General features: G+C 40.8%; 1 protein-coding gene across 3 annotated transcripts in view; it reads right to left on the bottom strand.

Moving 5' to 3' along the window:
• Positions 1–10,318, bottom strand: part of RREB1 (ras responsive element binding protein 1) — a 144,698-nt gene extending 134,380 nt beyond the window's left edge. The window contains exon 1 of one of the 3 annotated variants that reach the window (XM_036747982.1): positions 10,100–10,318. The gene's annotated coding sequence lies outside the window, so the exon portion shown is untranslated. Of the gene's footprint in view, positions 1–9,309; positions 9,371–10,099 lie in introns of those variants that run through there. The other 2 variants (XM_036748070.1, XM_036748004.1) reach the window with 2 other exon arrangements.
• Between the last annotated feature and the right edge of the window lie 12,614 nt (positions 10,319–22,932).

Raw genomic sequence — 22,932 nt, 5'->3', positions numbered from 1 at the left:
ACTTTCAATTGGGGTAATTACAGAGTAAATATACAAATTTTAAGGATAATTTGGCCAAAAAACCTGCATATTGAGTATGTAGAAAATTACCTTAACCTTCTGCTTCATAACTGCTTTGAAACACAATCACTTGCAAGCCAGCAGCTAAGCTTCCTGAAAGCTGATTAAGCCCCTAACTTGATAAAACTGGTTTTATGCTTCACCTGAAAATTATTCAAAATAATAATCTTACATGGTTATTTGTGCAATTTATTTTCTATCTACAGGTGGCAAATAATTCATTTCCTCTCCCATAAATAAATTATGTTCATGCTCTATTCAACCTTAGGTTTATGATCAAAAGTGATCATAGGACTAATTTTCAACACCTCAAGTTAAAGTTAATCAAAATGATAAAACAGTTCTAACACATGAAATATGTAAGATCCTAGAAGGGACTGCACACACTATACTATACTAGCTGTGGGCAATCAGTGATAATGAGAGCCAAGAATCAGGGAAGAGGTTGCCCACATTCAAGAACAAGTTATGATCACTGAACCTATGACTTAATGTCAATGTTTGAGTTGTCTGATAATTTTTCATAATGAAGCAGAATGGATAATGGATAATTTTCTATCACAAAGGAGAATGGAATTATAAAATCCCTAAAAAAGCTTCTTGAATATCAAATGATTCTCAAAATCATCTTTTTGATGACTTGAATATAACCTAAATCAGAAGCATATGTTTGAAGCTTCCCTTAGCTTGTGTTTAGTTTACAAAATTGGAAGAAAAAAAAAAGATTGTCAAATTAGTTTTAATCAAATCTCAAACCAGGAAACCTGTCTGGGGTGGTCCCTTAGCAGGCAGTACATACAGTTAAAGACACTGCTGATGTAGTAAGGAGTACATAAAAATAAGAGCTTTTGAAAAAAGGTTTGTTATTGTCTTTTTTTATATCCTCAGTGCCTAGAGTACAGTGCCTGGCACATAGTCAATAATTAGTAAGTTGATTTTGACTGACAAGATACTACTTTGAAAAACTTATTATAAAAGCTGAGAAAAGTTGCTTTACCATGCAGTGTCTCAGTTTTCTTATCTGTAAAGAATAATAATATTTCCATTACCTCTATTAAAGGGTTGTCGTGCCATTTACAAATGAGTTATTACAACTCTTAAACATGGCTGAGTATATTTACTCTGAAATCTAATCATATCCATAAACCATGGGCATTATTTATGCAGCCAAATTCCCACCCCCCTCACCCCCCCCCCCCCGCCCCCTAGGCCAGAAGTATGACTTGTTTAGAAATCCCTTTTCCACATCAGTACAAAATTGATGTAGTTTTCCTTAAGCAGTTAAGTTTTCTATACCAGAAAATTACTTTTCAATGTAATTGTAGCTAGTTGCATACTGCTGAGCCCAAAGTATAGTTAATGGCTGAATAATGAATAAAATCAGTTAATGTTAGCAACATATTCTCAAATTTATCTCTACAGTTCCTTACAATTCAAGCAGTATATGAAAATTTATTTCACACTACATACCATTCATAACTATTATTATATATAGTTAACTACCCACTGCCACTTTAAACCATCTTTCCTTTTTCTAATCAGTCTAAATTTAAGAAACTGACATAAAAACCTGAACAAAAAAAAGTTTAATTAAAAAAAATTGCTTGTTTTCAAGAGAGTCAGCATAAAATCCTTTGAGAAATTCCACCTGGATTCTTAAGATAACTCAATTTATAAAAATTATCTACATCCACTTAGATTATATAATGAGTAAAATAAGGCATATGCCAGTAGTTTTGAATTTTTAAAAAAATCCAGACAGTGAGCTAAGCAGAGAGAAGTCAAATTGTGCGCAGGTCAAGACTCCTATTAACTCCTACCATTAATGAAATAAAACTGTACGCCTAGCAAATGGGCACACACACTGGAAGCTAGAAATGCACTGCCTTTGATCTGCCTGCCCATCTCTCCCAATTTATGTAAACTTCAAACAGAGAGCAATGAAACATGGCTCTAATTAGGAAAGACCATAGTGTGACAACTCTCAAGGTAATTAGACACAGTGTAAAATTTTCCTTTTTAATTAAAAAAAAAACCCATCCAGTAAAACTCTTATTTTAACCTTTCTATAATTTCCTATAAATGAAATCACAGGTCCAGTCCCTAATCCCATAATTTAAAACTCCTTTATCAACATCTAGACAGATATATAGCCTCCTAATGTTTAAACCCAATCAGACAATGACTTCTGAGCCACATTTACATCTTTCACACATAACCTGTAGCTCCTTCAAGCCCTCTACTAATTTCTGTCTTAGAATATTATATTATTCTAGATTTTACAGATCAAGTAGCAGTTATCATGAGGTTCTCAGACTGGTTAATGGGATAGCTTTAAACTTGTCTATCACTGGTTTGAATAAGTAGGAAAAAGCTGCTTCTTCTAGTTTGGCTTGCTAAAACGAATGACTGTTTTTATTACTTTTTTTTTAAAGTAACTCTTAAGTAAGAGCCGAGGCAGCAGCTCAGTATAGAAAATCACACTTCTACACAACAGGCCTGTGGCAAGTGGTGTCACCAATTATAGGTGGGGATCGACTGCTACTTTCCGCCAGTTACCCATTGCCAGAGTCGTAGGATGGATTTGAAGACAGAAAATCTGGGGTTCAAATGACACCTCTTCACACACTTACTGTGGGAAAATGGGTGAGCCTGAGCTTCTTCATCTATAAAATGGAGGTAATAACCTTCGGCAATAACAGCTACGTTCATATAGCATCTACTGTGTGCCAGACACTGTGCCAAGTGCTTTACATATGGTATCACATTTGAGCCCTGGAAGGGTTATTATCTCCATTTTATAGATGAGGAAAGTGAGGCAAACAGAGGGTAAGTGGGTTGCTCCGAGTTACACAGCTAGTGTCTGAAGTTGCATTTGAACTCAAGTCTTTAAGACTCCAGGCCCAGTGTTCTTTGCACTGCGCCCCCTAGCTGCCTACTTCTCTTAGTCTTAGTGAGGCTCAAGTGACATAAAACATGTAAATGTTACTTATTCACACCCTCCCCACGCATCTACTTCCTTCTCATCTTCCTCCTTTCTCCTTGGTCTCTTAACTCGTGGGAATGACAGTGTCACTCAAGGGCTTAAAAAAAAATTGTTCATCGTTGCAATACTCTAAAACTTCCAGGCTTCTACTAAATATATTATGTGCAAAACGATGAAGCGAGATGCCAAATACAGTATCAATGTTTGTTAAGTTTAAAAAAAAAAAAAACCTCACCTGTGGACCACCTTTTGGAATGTTAGGTCAGACACTGACTCCCGTTTTCTCAAAATAAAATACCTAAGTGAGTCTCTCATTAGCAACTGCCTGCCAAAATTATGTTTGTGCTCCAGCATTCAATTAATGAGGAATATTGGAGTTCCCCCAATTTGGACCAAAAAACACTAGGGGCAGCTTTTGCTTACGGAAATAGACAAATGGGGAGCTGAAAAGCCTCCTGAATGGGAATGAACACGAGAACATGAACACACACGAACACACACACACACCCTATCTAGATACGGATATCAAGAAATGGTACCCCTTTAAAACTTTCATATACACTGTGCTGCTGTATATACTCATAAGTAAAAAAAGTGATGGGAAAGACTGAAGTTAAAAAAGAAATGGCCTATATCTAATTCAACTATAGAATGACTTTCAAAAGAACCTGAAGTCACTAGAAAAGTTTTAATCCCTAGGTTTCATGTACTCATATCAAAGCTGATTTTCTGAAAAGTCTGTGTACAGTCTGCAGCACTAGCAGTCAAGGTTAAAACTGGGCCAGGGCTCAAGGACCCTGGTTCTGATGGACCTTTGACACACCTGTAAAATGCTGGCGGCCCTACCTCGGAGTGAGACGGTATTAGAATGTGTCAAAATGAAAGGGGCCTATTAAAACACATGATAGGATTACTTTACTGAATCTTCCCAGTACATGGTAGTGAGTGATCAAATTAAAAAGGAATCCTTTTAAAGAACTACACCATTTAATAGCTTTTCTATTCCATTGTAAAAAGTCATGGAATGCTAAACAAACTAAGATGAAAATATAAATACACAGCAGTGAATAAGGGCTTTATCTGGTTACCCCTCCTGTGACTTTTTTCTCTGGGGTGTTCAAAAGTCTGACAATGCCTGTGGGGGGTGTTTCAATTTGCTTTCTCCGCCCCTATCAGTACCACCCACCCTAGAGAGTAGTCTGCTGGTGAATCCTTCCAGAAATATTCAGCTACCCAAGTCTCTAGGCCTTCAAATTCTCCTAGCATTACTAGTCTGAATCCCACAGAACAAACAATCTCCACCCAATTCCTACTTCTTTTGTCTGAAGCACCTATTCACCGGGAACCACCTTGATTGATTACCCAGCAGAGAGAAGTAGCATCAAAAACAAGATTTGCCAAAATGAAGGTTGCCAAGGGGAACAGATTTACTTTCTCTCTCATCTCATTCTCTAGGTCCAATGCAAGAACTCATAAAGAAGATGGCCAAGTAAGTGTAAACTCCCAAGGGTGAGTGACTAGAAGAGAAATATTTACATGCTAAAGGTAACCTAAAATGAGACAGATGAACTCAATTGTCTTAACTTGCATCTATTGGATTGCAAATAAAAAAGAAAAACATTCCCACCAGAAATTCTCAGACTAAGGGCTCCTTGAGGGCAGGGTAGGTACTGCTCTCAGGCTGGTCTTTGTACCCCCAGCCTAGGTAACTGAATTCATTCCCCCTTCAGGAGTTAATGAAAATAGAGCCAGAGAAAAAAAAGAAAAAGAAAATAGAGCCAGAGAATTTTCCTCTCACAGTGGGGGGAAACGGAGGGAAAGTTTGTGGGAGATTTCTCCACAAGGAGAAATTTCTATAGGTGTGAAAACAAATCTAGTCTCTTTTAGAATTAAGTCCCAAGACTCTAAGTTCCATATAATTCAACTCTTACCTACATCTAGAAATCAAAACTGTTAATGAATTTTACTTGATATGCAAAGAGCTTGTCCTATTAAGAAAAGTTTATATTTTAAGCAACTTCACCACCCAATGATGTAGGCTTACCTTTCAACCAAGAAATGATGCTGGCTATCAACTCTGGCTTCTATTAGATTCCACATTTCATCTACCAAGGACTTTTTAAGTGGAATTTAACCTTTGGCAGTAACCCTTGCCAAATTTTCCCACCCCAGATCTAAGTTCTTATTTGAAAGGTATATTTAGACTATTATAACTACTCTTAAAAAATCAGATGTGAAAAGTTATCTTTGAACCTTTGTTCTGAATAAAGTGAAAAATTGGGAGGGGGGAGAAGGGTGGAAGGAGGAGACAGGGAAAGCCATTCTGCGGACCTAATCTTAGAGAATGAATGATTATCACAGTTAAAGGGGAGATTATCAGCAGAGACAGCACCCATATTGATACTATATTGCATTTTTTCCTTTTGAATGCAAACCTTATCTTTTGTTTAATAAGACATCACTTTATGGCTTATGTCAAAGTCCTAAATAAAATAACCTACTACTATATGAAATAGGATGCTATTACACACATGAACCCAACACTTTAGAAATATCTCTCTCTATTCAAGGAGTCTGTCTGAAGAGTCTGCCATCTGACACCTCTCCTATGGTCAGAGAGCAATAAACATCAATTAGGTAGTTAGAAAAGGGAAAAGGCTATTTTCATGTAATGACTGCAAAAAATGAATAGCCTTTTCTCCCTTATTTCAAAAATTAAACCGAGTGCAGAAATTAAATGTAATAAATATTATCAAAAGAGGGAATGCTCTGACAAAAATGCTGGGTTAATTTTAGCATCCTTCTGTTTAGCTGCTTAGCAACACTTATCCTACGACCTTCTAAGCACCACCTACTTTTAAAAAGGATAATGAATAGAACCATCAAACGGTTCACCTCTTCGAGTCTCCAGTGACCATGTTTTGACCACTCTGTATGACATTTACACACATTTCTCTTTCTTTTAGGGCTTTACAACAATTCTAATGCCTTAAATTTATATTACCAACAGGGTCATCCAGAGTCCTTCAAAAAAAAAAACTGGGAAGATGAAAAACTTTGTTAACTAGGATATTACATTAGATGAAAACCTTGCAAAAAGAACTTCTAAAATGGCAATTCACATACCATCACAGCAAATGGGGGGAAGAAAGGTGCATCAGCTGGGTTTTTGTCTTAGAACTTTCTAACTGGACTGGATACAGACATCTAAATATTAGGTCTCAGTGTGACCTTAAAATCCAAAATAAAGACCAGCCGAAGAAAAGATCACTTGGTTGATGGTGCAAACTTTTAGGAAGGGTTGCACCACCTGGACCAACTGAGTCAAGCTGACACACTCCACCACACAGTACACAAACTTCTCTGTTAAACAACTTCCATTCTGAAGCTCTGATGAGAAGAAAGTTATGTAAAAAAAATCTAAAACAATGTGGTAAGACATTATTTTTTCATAATATAGTAAACAACAGAAGCATCTCCCATTGACTTACCTCTTAAAAAGAAAAAATGCAAAAAAAAATTTCTTTTTCAGAGACAACCAAATTTTAAGAAACAAAAAGGGCATACCTTTTCAATGATGGGAGACAATGTGGCTGATTAAAGTTTTCTAAACAACCCAAGATGTGGAACTGAAAATAAGAGGGTGGGTCATCTTTATACTAAAGAATAATTGAAAGCATTAACTACTTTTAAATGGATTAAGTGATGACATTCCAGTTCATCAATATGCCTTTTTAAAATAAGAGAAACTCCAAAATGGAATCTAAATTGTACCAAGGAAGACAATTACTTGTGAGCATCAATAAACCTTAAAGCGCAAAGTTGTGAATATCCCTTTGGTTAAAGAATTGGTGTCTATCCATTCTGTTATCGATTAAAAATTAGCTTATTTTAAAGACTGCATTTTAGGACTTTGTGTAAAGTCATAAAAAGTTGAAAAACTAAAGACTCTAAAATTATCATGGCTCACTTAAGCATGAATTACTTTAAGCATCCTTTAAAGTCATTCAACCAAAACCTCTGTGGGAGTCTCCAAGGAATAGCAGGAACTAAGTATTTTAAAATCATAGCTTTTAGCCAAGACCTGTAACTTCAGAACCTTATCAAATTATGTCTTTGACTTATTTTTTTTTTTTAGTAATCACATCTAGAGGATGCTTTTGAAGGTCCCTGAAAAGAAAAATATTTGATGAAAGTAGTTCCCTCTTCCATCTCTGATTAAGACATTAGTTGCAACAATTTCAGGATAAATTCCTGAACAGTAACAGTAATTCCTGAACAGAATCTATAGGGCAAACCTGAACAAATACTGTTATACATCTTAAGTATTTGCTGAAATCATCTCAAGACTCTCCTCCTTGCCTCTTCCAGCATCATCCATCCAAGAAACAAACTTTATTTCCATTACTTTCTGAGAGGCTCGAAAACTTTAAACTCAAAGGCAAAGATGAAGGATCATTTTTCCACGGATGAGAAAAGTTTTCAGCCTGCTTTTTAAAAGATATGTACTCTTCCTCTTCCTCATCCTTCCCCCTCCCCTTCCCCAAACTCTCCAAAAGTGCATGAGTTGTGTGCTGCTGCTGCTGCTGCCTCTGAAGCCGTGTAGAATTTCGTAATGGAATGTGAACTGCTCGTCCGGATCTGGGCTCACGTTCTATCTCCTAACCAGTAAGAGCAAGGGAGGACAAATCTGCTGAGCAAGGAGAAATTCTCTCCTCCTCTTTTTATAACCCATCAAGGATGCATTGCAGAACCCAACCCTGGTCTACGCCAACAGCAACCAAAGGACTCACAGGATCCCGGTCCACTAGTTAGGTCCACTCAGAGCAAACAAAGTGGAATCTTCCTGGCTTGTACACACACACACACACACCTTCCCCGAGGGCACACACAAAAAAAGTTTTCCGGGCACCAACTGGACATCACCGAGTCCACCACCTCCGTGGTTCTGCCTGACAACAAACTGGGCTTGTCCCGAGAGTCCGGCGCTGCATCCCTGGAAGATCGGAGCGGTGCCGCATTCCCACCCCACCCCCAGCTCTCCATGGCCAAAAAAAGTAACACACACCCGAAGAGAAGTTGGCCGCGCGGAGGGCACGGGCTTGGGCCGCTGGTACTCACAGCCGAACCGGACAGGGCGAGCGTTCCCGGGCCGACGGACGGAGGAACTACATCCTCCTCGCGACCCCATCCAGAGGGGGAAAAAAGTGCTGATCCACAGGGAGGGAGGGAGAGAGGGAGGGGTGGGGTGGGGGCAGGGGGGGTGGCCTGGGGACGGGAAGGACCTCCCCTGCTTCTTAGCAACCATTAAGGTCGCAGTTTCCTAAGAGACCAAGGGGTGGGGGTGGGGGAGAGGTGGGGGGGGGGGGAGGAGAGGGCGAGGCGGACCGGGGGGGGGGGGGGGGTAGGCAGACGAGGAAGACGCCAGGAAAACTTTCGTGGTTGTGGCGGGGTGGATGCGGAGATCAAAAGGCATCTTGCCACGTTCAATTAGCAATAGCCCTCCCCCGGCTCACCTCCTCCTCCTCCCCCCCTCCATCCCGCCCCCGCCATCCATCGCCCTCCCCCTAAACGCGAACTCCCGACTGGGCAACGTAGAGTAAGTAATGGATGCGAGGAGGAAGGTGAGATGAGGAGCCCACGCTTCCCGGCTGGTCCAGCGGGCGCAGGGCAAAAGTTCTACGAGTCCTCCCCTCCTCCCTCTTCTTCCTCTTCCTCCCCCCCCTCCCGGGAGCCAGGATCATCTATCTCAACAAGTCTCCCGGTTTCAGATGCTCCTCCGGCGTCTTCCTGTACTCGTGATGTTGCGTGTGTGCGTGTGCGTGGTGTGGTTCTTCCTCCCCGTAATGTATGTTACACACTCACAACTCACACTCAAGAGATGGGCTCCCAACACAATCGCTTCCCTCAGGCACCAAGCAAATGGAAAATAAGTTTGTTTTTTTTTTAAAGTACTCCCCGAATAAAGTGGATTCCATCTCCCCCCTCAAAACCAACTAAGTCCGTGTTCTAAGTTGTACGGCTTGGGACTGTTAAACTTTTAAAACACGGAAAAGATCGCTAGAGACTTGAAGAAGGGGGGGGGGCTGGCGTACGAGCACACACGCACACCCCCACTTCGGGGAGGCGGGGGAGGGAGAGACGGAGACATACATAGACAGAGAGATCAAAGTACGAATGCGAAAGGCAGAGACGGATGCTTCCACCGACCCGAGAAACACCGAAAAGGGAACAAGTCAGACCGAACTCAAAGCCCTCAGTACCTTAAAGCAGCCGTCTTCATCTCAACTTTTCGAACATTTAAGAAAAAAAAATTTTAAAAAGCTCTCGAGAATGACTTTCAAATATGTAAAGGGGGGAAGGAAGGGAAAAAAGTTTCCCCTCCCCTTTCAGGAAAGAAGAAAAAAAGTTGGAGGAGGGTGGGCGGAAGATGGAGAGTGGCGTTTAAAAGAGATGTTTCTTGCTGGCAGTCCTCCGCGCACCATCCAAGTTCTGGTGGTTGCTGGTTAAAAATAAACTTTGCAGCAGGAGAAGGAGGAGATGATCTGGCCGGATTCCTGAGCTCAGACGGTTTAATATGGATGAGCATCAGGTCCTGCAGGCAAAACGCTGGTGGTGGTGCTGGTGCTGGTGGTGGTGCTGGTGGTAGTGGTGGTGGTGGTGGTGGTGGTGGTGGTGGTGGTGCTGCTGCTGCTGCTGCTGCTGCTGCTGCTGCTGCTACTCTCAGGGAGCTGGTTGGTGGAGAGTCAGCAACAGGGAAGGGAAAAGGAGCAAAGGAAGGGGAGGGGGGAGGAGGAGGAGGAGGAGGAGCAGAAGGGAAAAAGGCTGCACAAACTCATCATCATCACTGCCAACCAAACTTTAGGGGGAAGAACGCACAGCGCGCAGTTTTTGGTTAAAGGTGAAGGCAGAACATTGAAAGTCACTAATCAACTTTTTGAAACTACAAGCCACTTATCCCCCAAATTCTCCAAAGGAGCGCTCTCAATTCAGGCAGCAGACACATCTTTGCGATTGAGTTAAAGCTAGACAGAACCACATTCTTGTACTCACGGTTAGCGACTCTACTGGGCAGAGCTGTTTGCGCCGAGACATGATTTAATGGTGACTGATGGGCTTTAGCGAGAGAGAGAGAGTGAGAGGAAAAAAAAAGGAGAGATGCAAAGTTGTTCCGGAAAAGGAATCAAAATGGCGTTTCTGGATGTGCAAAGTTCATCAACTCCACAATAACTTCCCTTCTTCCTCTTCTCCCAGAAGGAGGAAGATGGGCAAAGCATCGGAGACAACCCCACCTCGTCCCAAAGTCGTTTTTAGGGGTCGATCCCTCCACCCCTTCCTCTCCCCTCTTCTTTGCCCTCACTCACTCTCCCTCTCTCACTCAGTGACTCTCCCTCTCTCACCCTGATAAGTCGACACATCACGTGTTGCTCCTGCTAGTCTCCTGGGGACGTGTTACTGAGCTGCTGCTGCTGCTGCTGCCTCTGCTACTCTGCCGCTACTAAAGGTTGTCCTCTTTCCACTCCGGGTATCCTTCAGCTGGGCTACCCTCCTATTTCGATGTGCCACTACTTCCTACCTCTCCCCAACTAGTACTTTACAGAAGCAACCGTCATCTTTCGGGGAAATTTTTCCCGTGTTGTTCTCCCCACTCACACACACACATACACACACACACACAAACATACGTACGTGCACACCCCAGCTTTGTGTTTTCACTCCTGGAAGGGGCAAGGGGTAGGTTGGTGAGTTTGGTGCTGCCTGGACGGGGGAGGGGCTGCCCTGCTGTTGGGGAAGGGAGTAGTAGCAGCAGCAGCAGCTGAAGCTGATCCAAATCAGCTTCCCTCCTTGCAAACTCTACGACCTTCTCTGCGGCCACTGCAGGCACGCGAGTGGCTTTTGCTTTCCAAGCCCCTAGGAATCATGGAGCTTTTACTGTGTTTTCCCCTCATCTTTCACGCTATTTCAACCTTTGGTTTATTTTTAACTGGGTGAAAGGGGAAGAAGGCTTAGGGATGCTTCTTATTTCTGGTGCCTTTCTGGAAGAAACAACACTTTGGAACATCCAGAGAAAGTTAGCTGTCTATTGAAACTTCTCATGCCACCTGCTGCTATTGCTTCCTCCTTAATAACAGCTAACATTTACAAAGCACCTGAAGGTTTCCAGAGCGATTTTATGTGTCATCTCATTTGCGGTCTCATCTTGGGCAACTATCTGGATGTTTTCATCAATTCCCAACCATCAATCCCAACCCCCTAGCAGTTCCTGCTTCGGACATCCTCCTCACCATCTTAATCCAGGAAGAGTTAGTAGGTGATGGAACAGTTGATAAAGGAATATTAGCACCACTCCACTCCTACTTCAAGTTAATTCACCTCCAGTAGGCCCTCCCACCACACCTCAAAGTGGGAGGAAGTTCCCAGATGAATTTGCTTTCTGAGGGTACTGTCTGACTCTCTTTTAACTTGACACTTCCTGTCAGCTCACAGCACAGGAAAATAATATTCAGACTGGAGTAGATGGCTGGGGAGCAAAAACCAGGGTAAACCAGGGTTAAAATCCCTGTAAGCATGTTTTTGACCTCCCTTTTGCAACGACATCCCCTCCATTTTCTCTCCTAATTGCTTTCTTCCCCAAACCCTTGCAATCTGCCTTCATACTCCCAACACTTGACTGAAACTGCTCTCTCCAAGATTAACAATGATCTCTGATGGTCTTTTCTCAGTCCTTACTCTGCCTAATAGCTAATAGCTTGAACTGTGTGCAACTGGCGATGTTGTTAACCATGAGCTCCCACCATATTCTCTCTCCTTCTTTGGAGTCAGTGATGCTGCTTTCTCCTATATTTCATCTTGTTTAACCACTCCTCAGTCTTCCTTGGCTGGATCAAAATCTAACTTCCTCCCGCTATGGGATGGGGAGGAGATGTATCCCCTTGGGCTGCATATTAGGCTCCTGCCTATCTTATATAGTTTCTCTTGGTGAGATATCATAAATTCACATGTCTAGTAATCCTTACTATACAGATGATTCTTAAACCTGTATATTATATACACTTAATCTCTCTTCTGACCTCTAGTCTCACATTGTTAGCTGCCTATTGGACATCACTGAATATCTTGTAGACTACTCGTATTCAACATGTGCAAAATGGAGGGCGGCATCTTTTCCCCTAAGTCCACTTGTCTCCTAAACTTCCATGTTTCTGGTAAGGGTACCACCACCTTTCTAATCATACCGTTTCACAACCTCAATTCATCCCTGATTCTTCCACTTCTCTCCTCGTATCTAATGAGTAACAAATCTTGACAATTCTACCTCAACCACCTCTCTTGCTACCATCACCTTATTTAATCTGTTCACATGGCTTTATTTTTAGCCTTTCATCATCTCTCACCTCAACTATTAATTATTTATTAACATATCTCAATCACTGATCTCACTATGTCACTCCCCAACTCAAAAATCTTAAAGGGATTCTCTATTGCCTTTGTTACAAAGATGAAACTCCTCAATCTGGTATTTAAAGCCTTTCATAATCTGGCTCCCAACTCCCTTTCCAGATTTTTCATCTTACTCTCCTTAGTGTGCTCTATGTTCCAGCCAAACTGAACCTGACATTTCCATCTCCAGTCTCAGTGCCTGGAATTCTCTCCCTGACTCTCCTCTGCCACTTAATTGATTTCCTAGCTTCCTTCAGGTTAGGTGCCACCACCTACAAGAAGCCTTTCCTGGTTCCCCCATTGATTTAGAGCTTCAATAGACCTCAAAGTCTATCTGGTACAGCTCCTCTTGTTTTACACAGGACAAAACAAGTCCCACAGAGGAAAAGTAATTTACCCAAGGCCACACATATGTAATAAGTGTCAGAAAGGTTATTTGAACCAACACCCTCTGACTTTAAAGCTAGTGTTCTTTCCAGTGTATCATGCTGCCCTAGCCATTAGGGTTCTTTTTCTCTCCTCAAATTATTTTGTATTAATTTATCTGGCTACATATTATATCTCCCACCAGAGTGTAAGTTACCTGAGGGTAGAGACTTTTTTTGCTTTGGTCTTTAAATTCTCAGCCCCTACCTGGCACAGCGCTTTGCTTTGATAAATGTTTACTGAATGGAATGTGCTACCTCCTGGCCCATCTCAACCCTCCTGTAAGGTAGTAAAAGAACATAGATGATGATTAATGCAGACTGGCCTTTATGTCAGCAATCTTAGATGGAACTGAATGGTGCTATGTCATCCATTTACTCCCCACTGCATCAGGAAAGCCCCGTGTAATATCTGTTGCTCTCAGAAGGCTCCTGTTTCAACTTCAGTGAGAAGCCAGGTTACTTCCGAGTGTGCTTCCGAGCTCCAGCTCCTCACCATGATGTACCCTGGCTAGCTACAATGACAGGGAGTATGAGAAGTTACTATAGTTCCTAGTGGGCTCTAGTCTTGTCTCTTTCCTCTTGGAATGGCCTTTCTTCGTAGAGCTGTTGATAGTTTCTTCTGCAGTCTCCCCTAAACCTCTGTAAGCAATTTATGAAAAATGAGGGCATTAAGTAATCATAAGGGTGACTTTATTTTTTGTGGCTTAAGTTTTTTTCAATTAACAAAAATGTATTTTCTCTTCCTCTAACTCTCCCCCAATTGGAAAAAGAAAAACAAAATCCTTGTAACAACTATGCATAGTTAAGCAAAACATATTCCTGCAATAGCCATGTTAGAGGTGACTTTAGAACCTCAGAATACCCTTAGTAAAAAAAAAAAGTCACTATTAGGCTCCTAACATAACTGGACATGATTTTTATTAACTAGACAATTTAGTTGCATATGAAATTAGTTATCAGTCAGTGAGTCAACAAGCATTTATTAAGTGTTTACTGTGTATGGGGCACTGTGCTTAGCAATGGGGATTCAAAGAAAGGCCAAAACATAGTCCCTATTCTCAAGGAACTCCCACTCTAAGGGAGGAAACAATATGCAAATAACTATGTACATACAAGATCTATAGAGTGTAAATGAATGATAATCTTAGAAGAAAGAGACTGGGGGTAGGGGAGGGGGAGAGAGGATGCGGAAAGTCTTTAGAATGTGGAATTTGAGCTTAGTTTTGAAGGAAGCTGAGAAAGCTGGGAAGTAGAAGTAATGTAAGAAGAATGGAAAGGTAGGAAGAGGATAGGATGTAAATGGCTTTAAATTCCCAACCTGATTTTATGTTCAACCCCGAAGGTAATAAGAAGCCACTAGAATTTGTTGAGGAGGGAGACTGGGTAAAGGGGAGTAGTTAACTAGTCAGACAGTTTAAGAAAAGCATGTTGGCAGCCGAGTGGTAGATGGATTGGAGTTGTACTTTGTGTATTTAAATTTAAAAAAAAATGCTTCTAAATATGACTATTTCTGAAAAAAAAAATTCATTATTCAAACAACAAACTGTTTTTAAGAGACATGGCAAGAATATGGATTTAGAATGAGAAGATAAGCTGAAATCTCAGGTCTAGCATTTTCTACATATATGTCTATTGCTAAGTCAGTTTACCTCTCTGGGGCTCAGTTCTTCATCTTTAAGATGAAGGGCTAGGCTAGATGATTTAGAACACAGTGTGTCGTAGTGGAAAGGCATGAGTTCACATCCTGCCTTCAACAGTATAACTGTGTGACTATGGGCAGGAGGAGTCGAAGGAACATTGGATCATGGATTTAAAGCAGAAAGTGACTTCAGTGGTCATGTAACTCAACTCATTTTTTTTTAAAAACAGTATAGTGCCATGATTAGAGCTGTGCTTTAGGAAGAATAATTTGGAAGTGGCATAAGGGATAAATGGGAGGCAAGTAGACTTGATTACAGTTAGACTATGAAAGTGTAAGTGTGAGATGAGTAGGGCCTGAACTTGAATGGTTGAAGTAGGGGTGGCATGACAAGTAACAGATGTTTTAGTGGAATGTAAACCCCTTGAGGGCAAGTGTTGTTTTTTCTGTAACTCCTTGGCTTGTGGCACAGTGCCTTGTACATAGTAAGTGATTATATGTTTATTGAATTATGTTTCACTGGAGTATGACTTTTTAGAGAAAGGACCAGGCTACAGGAGTGTTGCCAAACAACAGTGGGGATGGAACTGAAAGGAACCAGCCATATGTTTTGCCTTTGTATCCCTAGGTGAGCATCAGTGCCTTTGCAAATAGCAAGGTACTCACTAAATGTTTTATCAGATCGAACTGAATTGAAACCAAGGAGAGAGTTTTGAAGGATGAGGTAATAGGTAGTTCCAGTAGTATCATGCTACAACAAAAAGGATGAGAAAAGAGTGTTGGGTTTGACAGAATGGGATGTTATCAGGTAACATTCAAGAGTATAATTTTATTTGAGTGCTGGAGAAAGAGGGGACAAAAGCCCCATTATAAAATGTTTAAGAAGTGGATGGTTAAGAAAGGAGAGACTATTCTTTCAAGAGGTCTGGCAGTGAAGGAAAGGACATGTTGAATGATAGCTTGATGAGTAGCAAGGTTGAGGGAGAGTCATATGAACATGTTTATAACAGAGGGAAAGGGACAAGTGAACAAACAGTGAGAGACTTCGACACCTTCCCTACCCCCAGCAAGAAAGGACACTTTACTCTTAGATGAGCAGCTAGGTGGCGCAGTGGACAGAACGCTGGGCCTGGATTCAGAAAGACCAGTGTTCAGATTTGACCTCAGACACTAGCTCAGTGACCCTGGGCAAGTCACTTAACCTCTGCCTGCTTAAAACTGGAGAGGGAAATGGCAAACTACTCCAAGTATCTTTGCCAAGAAAATTCTATTGACAGTTGGTTCACAGGTCATGAAAAATAACAGTACTCTCTTAGACAAGAGGAAAGGAAGAAAATGGGTGAAGAGAGAGACATTTTAAGGTAGAAAACTGGGTAGATCAAGGAACTTGAGCAAAACTGTCTTGTTCTGTTTTGTTTGTTTGTTTTGGAGTGGGTATCCCTCTTTCCCCCAAGCCAGAAGTACAGCAGTGACTCACAGGGCCAATCCCAATACTTATCACCACTGAAGCTTTGACTTGCTCTACCTTTCCAACCTGGGACAATTCACCCCTCCTTAGGCAGCCTGATGGTCCTCCACTGAGGGGAGTGAGGGTGGGAAGGTGGTTGGGAGAGTGTTTTCATATTACTGCCAGACTTAACATGAACATCTGATCAGCTTTAACACCACAATTCAGAACTCCAGAACTCAAGCAATCTACGAGCCTGAGTCTCAGCCAACCCAGTAATAGGGTCTTCAGGTATGTCTGGCTGCCTTGCCCTTAATAAATTAAGAAGCTCATCCTCTGAAAGTAAGAAGGGATACTGGAATAGATTTGGGGGAATACAGAGCTTGAGGAGAAAATAAAATTCGTGTTTTTGACAAAAAGTTGATAACTAATAAATTGTTAAATCAGAATCAAAAAAGACCTCAAGAGGTTAGCGTAATATGCCAAATCTAATAAGATGACATTTAGTAACATAAATGTAAAGTCTTATCATTGGGTTCAAAAAATAAATTGTATAAGTAGGGGATAAGGAAAGCCTGACTGCCTAACAATCCAAGTGGAAACAAATCTAAGAGGCTTACTAAATAATAGTATGATGAAGTATCCAAAATGGCTAATGACATCTTAGGCTGAGCCTTAACAGAGACAGCATCCAAAATTAGAGTGGGGATGGTTCTGTTCTATTCTGCCTTAGATGGAGTACAGCCAGAATTATCATGACCAGTCTGTAACTTGCTCCAGGTGGGGGCTAAAGTCAGCACTAAAGTCCTACCTCTCTGCATGATGGGGACCCTGCCCTCTCAAAGGACTATGCCATTGAAGGTCAAGCTCTGGCTCAAAACACTTTAAGAATGGGCCTGGCATTTGTCAACCAAGGACCAGCCTAGCTCAGTTTGGGGAAGTTCAATGCAAGGATGGTTGCAAGACGATAAAAACTGTGGCCAGAGCAACATTCAAAGATCATCTACCAGATATTTGATGGGTTTCCACTCTGTTGATGGAAAGAAAACCTGCCCTAACAAAATGACTAATCCTTGAAGTAATTAGCAAGCAAGAGGACAAGTAGGATTCTGAGGTGAGAAAATCATTCACTCAGTTAATTCAACAAGGATTTTGAAGTAACTGCTGTGTTCAGAGCACTATAAGGAGATACAAATCCTTGACCTCTTGACATTTACAGTCTAATAAGGAAGAGTAGCACTTAATTGGCTACAGTATTAGGATGATAATCATACCCTTCAATTGAAACAACTGGGGATATTTGGCCCAGGAAGAAAAGACTTAAGAGCAACATAACTGTCCTTAAAGGGTTATCATGTGGAAGAGGGATGCTAACTCATAATCATATGGGCCAGTTGAGTGAAGATAGATAGATAGAGCACTGAACCTGGAATCATAACCTGAGTTCAAATCGAGCCTCAGATACTTTCTACCCACTTACCTCTGTTTGCCTCAGTTTCTTCAACTGTTAAATGGGGATAAAAATGGTGCCTACCTCCCAGGGTTGTTGTGAAGATCAAATGAGATAGTGTTTTGTACAAAGTGTTTTTAGCACAGTAAGCACTATGTAAATGTTGGCTATTATTAGTGCTTAAAGGTTTAATAAATGCTTTCTCCATTGACAGATAACAAAATTGGAATTTAGAAAGCTGACATAACTTACCCAAGGCCACATACATAGCATGTGGTAAAGCTTTCTGAATGTGACTTTAATTCCTCTTTAATGTCAGTATTTCTTTGAGATTACCTCCTTTTTATCCTGTACATAGTTGTTCCCATGTAGTCTCCTTCCCCATTAGATTGTAATTTCCTTGAGGTCAGGGACTGTTTTTGCCTTTCTTTGTATCCCCAGCACTCAGCACAATGTCTTGTACGTAATAGTCACTTAATAAATGCTTCTTGAATGACCTGACTCCATCGTCAAATAAATCATATGTTAATATCAATAAATCAAATAATGAGTCAATGGTATGAAGTTAATTTGAAGAAGTATATTCTAGACACCAGGGACAGCTTATGTAAAAAGATAGAAGATAGAATATGTTTCAGGGAAAACAAGAAGACTATTTGGCTGGCCAAGTTGTTAAGTCCCAAACAGAGGAGATTGTATGTGATCTTAGATGTAACAGAGCCACTGGACAAAGATAGAGAGAAGCTACTATTAGTATATGATATATTAGGATATGTTAGGGGATATCGACCTCAAGCACGTGAAGACATCCCCCTGTCAGGATAGGTGGATGAGAACAATTTATTCCAATGGCCATGAAGGTGCTGTGGAGTGCTTAGAGCTTGGCCAGATTTCTAAGAAGCCAAGGTCACCTACTGCATCCCGGGCCATTGTCAGTCATGTGGAACAGGGATGCTAACTCATAATTATATGGGCCAGTTGAGTGAAGTGGATAGAGACTTTTGTCTTGTGACTAGACTTCAATGACTCAGAAAGGGAGTGTGAGGCTGAGGACTTTGTGAAACTCTGCCTCACTGAAATCCAGTTCATGGACACAAGTCAAGACATCACCCCATCTTCTTCAAAAACAAAGGGCAAACAACCACAATATACCATACTGGAGGAAATCCATAAAGCAGAGGATTAGGGAACATAGTGGAGGAGCATTTCAGTGAGGATCAGTAGAGGGTGAAAGAGAAACAATACTGATGCCACTAGTCCTCTTCAAAAATGAAGGACCAACACCTGCCTGAAGTCTTTTTCTGCTCCTCCCAATGGCTAACACTCTCCTTCCCAAACTTCCTTGTATTTAACTGCTTTGTGTTTATTCACTTTCTATGTATGCTGTGTATATTTGGCACATTGGATAGAGTGCTGGGTCTGGAGTCAGGAAGATATGAATTCAAGTCAGGCCTCAGACACCTACAATCTGTGTGACCTCATCTGTAAGATGGGATAGTAATACCACCAACCTCCCAGAGTTGTTGTGAGGATCAAATTAGCTAATTTTTGTAAAGGCTTAGCACAGTGCCTGATACACAGGAGGCATTTAATAAATTTTTGTTCTTTCTTTATACAGTAAGTTCTGCTATAACTCAACGTATGCATTCTTAAAAATCACCTCACTATACAATAAAAACCACAGGGCTTATGGGGAAAATAGAGTTGGGATATAATACTCAAAAACTTCAGCAGTGACATATAAAGAATATAAACCTAATAAAAAATAGTAGCACAGTTTGATATATGTTAAATAATTAAAGAATTCCTAAAACTACAATAAATAGCAGCAGTCTCAGCCAGTCTTGGGCTGTTGCTGGGCCTGGACTGGCAAATTCAACAGCTGGTTATTGGCAAGAGGGCAGCTTCTCTGGGACTTGGGACAATCACCCTGCCTCAGGTGGCTTTGGTGAAAGTGGAGGCAGGTGGAGTTCCTGAATACAAGACGAGCCCTCCTCTTACCCATAGCTCCTACAGTACCAGAAGATATCCAAACAATATGGTGCCTTACCTTGAAAAAGATTTGAAATTTGCTTGTGGAAGAGGGCATCAAAAGGGTTGCAGCCTTTGAGTTACTGTGAACTGGTACAGTTTCCTTTGTTCTCATGGTTTCTCAGGAATGAAGTCACTAATTTATCAACCGAGTTGGAACGAATTCAAGAAAATTACGGGGTTTTTTCCTCCCCCAAACAAGCCTTATATAGTAGGACCGGCTGTATACATGCTTATAGTCTCCCCCAAACCAATGTAGATTCCTTTCCAGAGCTAAGAATTGTTTTATTCTTAGTACTTACGAGCCCCAGGGCTAGCACAGTACTTATACTTACCTTAGAAAGCACCTAGTGAGTGCCTGATAACTGCTTGTTGATTACTTGATTGGTGTTGTTCAATCAATCAACAAGCAGTTACTAGGTGCTTACTATAGACTTATAATACCAGAATAAGCACTTGGAGATATAAGGAAAGGCATAAAGAGCCCCTGCCTGCAGAGAAGTACATTCTGATGGGAGGTACACACACACACACACACACACACACACACACACACACACACACCCCCTCATATATATATTGGCCTGGGGGTTGGTGGCGAGAGCTGTTATCCTTAAAGGGGAAAGCTTTAGCACTGATGGGGGAGAGGCTTCCTACAGAAGGGCACCAGGGATCCGAAGAAGCAGAAGTAAAAAGAGAGTATACCAAGCATTGGAAGGGTTAGTACTTGGATTGTAAAGTATATACAAAGGAGAAAAGTGTTATGAAGCCTGGAAAGATGGGAAAGGGCCTGCTTACAAGGAATTTTAAATACTAAATAAAAACCTTTATTTTTGAGCCTGGAGGTAATAGGGATACACTTGGGATTACTGAGTAAAGGGTTGTGAAATGGAAAAGACCTGGATTTTAGGAAAATTGCTTTGGCAGCTGTGTGGAGGATAGACTAGAATCGGAAAGACTTGCAGTGGAGAGATCAGATAGGAGGCTATTGTAATAATCCCTAAAGCAGCATTGAAGTTGTGTGACTAGAGAGAAGGGACATATGGGAGAAATGTTGTGAAAGTATGTGAAAAAAATATGGCAACAGGTAAGATACATAGAGTAAAAGAGAATGAGAGTGACTACAAGGTTGAAGACCTGGGTCACTGGGAGGATGTTGATACTAACCCCTGACCATAATAGGGAAATGTAGAAATGGGGAAGGTTTGGTGAGAAAGATGGGTTCTAGAAAATATTTTCTTCCCAGTCTTCCAAAGGGAGTTGGAGAGAAACCTAATTCCACTGGAAAAACTTGGAAGGGAAGTGGTGCCTTTAGGCAAGAGCCATATATTTTGGCTAAAATGTGGATGCCTTTGTGGCAAAGGTCAAGGCTAAACAGGAATTTGTTTATAATAGAACAAGGGTTCTACCAGGCTAAAGGGAAGGGATTAGTAAGAGCCCTAGGTTCTAGGCTAAATTTGATAGGGATGAGACTATGAAGGAAGTAGCAGGGAGAGGGTCTTCCCCGAAGGAAAATAAGTGTGTATAAGAGGAATGAGGGAAGCAGGCTGGGAGCCAAGAGAAAGATAGGCTGGCAGCAACTTTTAGGGATAATACGTGTCAGGGTTTTCACAATCTCACCCTGGTAATTTAGCCAATTAAATTGTATCCTTCTTAGGTAACCAAGTACATCCAAAGATGCGTTACTTGATGTGCATTTATAACATTGCTGATTTTTTAAAATGGCACTACCTTGAAAGAGCCATTATTTCATCCCTGAGTTTTTTGGTTTTGGTTTTTACCATAATTTCTCCATAATGAATCCACCAAACTAGTCCGTTCCTCTTGTTCTTTTAATTCCACTTGTGTTAGTGTTCATTCTTCCCATGTAACTGTTAGTAGCCTACTTCCTTTTACGGTCACATATGTCCTACTATTTGAAATACTGTAGAATCTCTCCTATCTAGGATCCTTGGGGGAAAAGTTCTCCTGCACAGTTGAGTTCCCCAAATAAACACCAAACCATTTTAAAAAATAGCTATTTTAGAAACAACTCTTTTACCAAAAAATGTATCACATACTCCCTAGACTTCTTAAACAGAATACACTTAACATGATTTAAGCTTTTCTTGGTGACTCAGGGTCACCATTATAATTAGTTATTATACTTTGCTGGAATACAATGATGCCTTCACAGAACAGGTGGGTATACACAAGCTGTTGTGCTTTTTGACTTTTTTGTATCCTTTTAAGAGATTCTATGTCTCTTCCATCACTATCAGCTATCATTTTACACCACTCTCCATGAGCCTCCCTGTAGGCAATAAGCCCCTTTTTCCACTTCTGATTTCCTTGCTTCTAATCTCTTGAGGGTTTAGGAAAGAAGTAGTCAAGTTAGTTAAAACTGTGCATAAAATAAAAGTAAATTGGCCTAAGAGATTTTTCTAAGAGCACATTAAGATCAAAGAAATTGAGACAAACAAGAGACAAAGCATATTTCATTATCTAAAAACCTAGCCTTTCCAGAAATTTCTTTATTGATTAGGTTGATTGGAGCATAGGGTGAAAAAATGTCTCCTTGTCCATGAACCAAGCTATAGCTAGACAACATAAATAACATATGAAGATATGTGCCTATCTTTGAATATGCAACGGTAATATATTGATCCAGGGACAAATATTCTTTCTAAGGTGGTATTCTCAGCTAAGAGTAGGGTAAAGAGGGATCTGTCTTTTTCTAGATGTTCTTGACTCACTATTATCTTGTTCATAGAACTGTGTGAGCCCTGTGTTTCTGGGTTTCTAGCTAAAAGGATCAGGGAGCACAAGCTTTACTTTTTAACCCTGAAGATGGAGTAGCCTGATGCTGTGGTCAAGGGAAACACTACTATGATTCACAGATCTGCTATGAGTCATGAGTGTCCGTGAAAAAGACCTTGCTCTTATACATACAAAAATATTTGTAGCATCACTTTTTGTACTGCAGTATTTTTATTCTACTATACAGAAAACAACTAGAAGTAAAGTGGGTGTCCATTGACTAGGAAATGACTGAACAAACTATGGCATATGAATGAATATCATTGTACCATAAAAAATGACCAATACAAAGAATCCAGAGAAATTTGGGAAGATTTGTATAAACTGATGCAAAATAAAGTAAGCAGGATGAGGCAAACAATTTAAGTGATGAACCCCATAATATAAAGGAAAACATTACTGGAAAAACTTCAGAACTTTCCTCAGTGCAATGGCCAAATGTGTCTTCAGAGTACTGAGAGTGAAGCATGTCTTCTGCCTCTCGCATAGTAGTGGTAGAAATAGAAGTGCAGAACGAGGGATATAGTTTCAAACACAATGTATTGATTTGTTTTTGCTTGCTTGTACTCATATCTTCCAAGGAGAATTTGGGGGAATATTCTTTAGGAAGTGACACTGATGGAAAGAAAAGTTGAGCATCAAAACATTTAA

Source organism: Trichosurus vulpecula, chromosome 1 (assembly GCF_011100635.1).
Source record: "Trichosurus vulpecula isolate mTriVul1 chromosome 1, mTriVul1.pri, whole genome shotgun sequence".
NCBI classification, from domain to species: Eukaryota; Metazoa; Chordata; class Mammalia; order Diprotodontia; family Phalangeridae; genus Trichosurus; species Trichosurus vulpecula.
The sequence above is the reverse complement of the archived record's forward strand: the minus strand, read 5'-3'. Positions and strand labels throughout refer to the sequence as shown.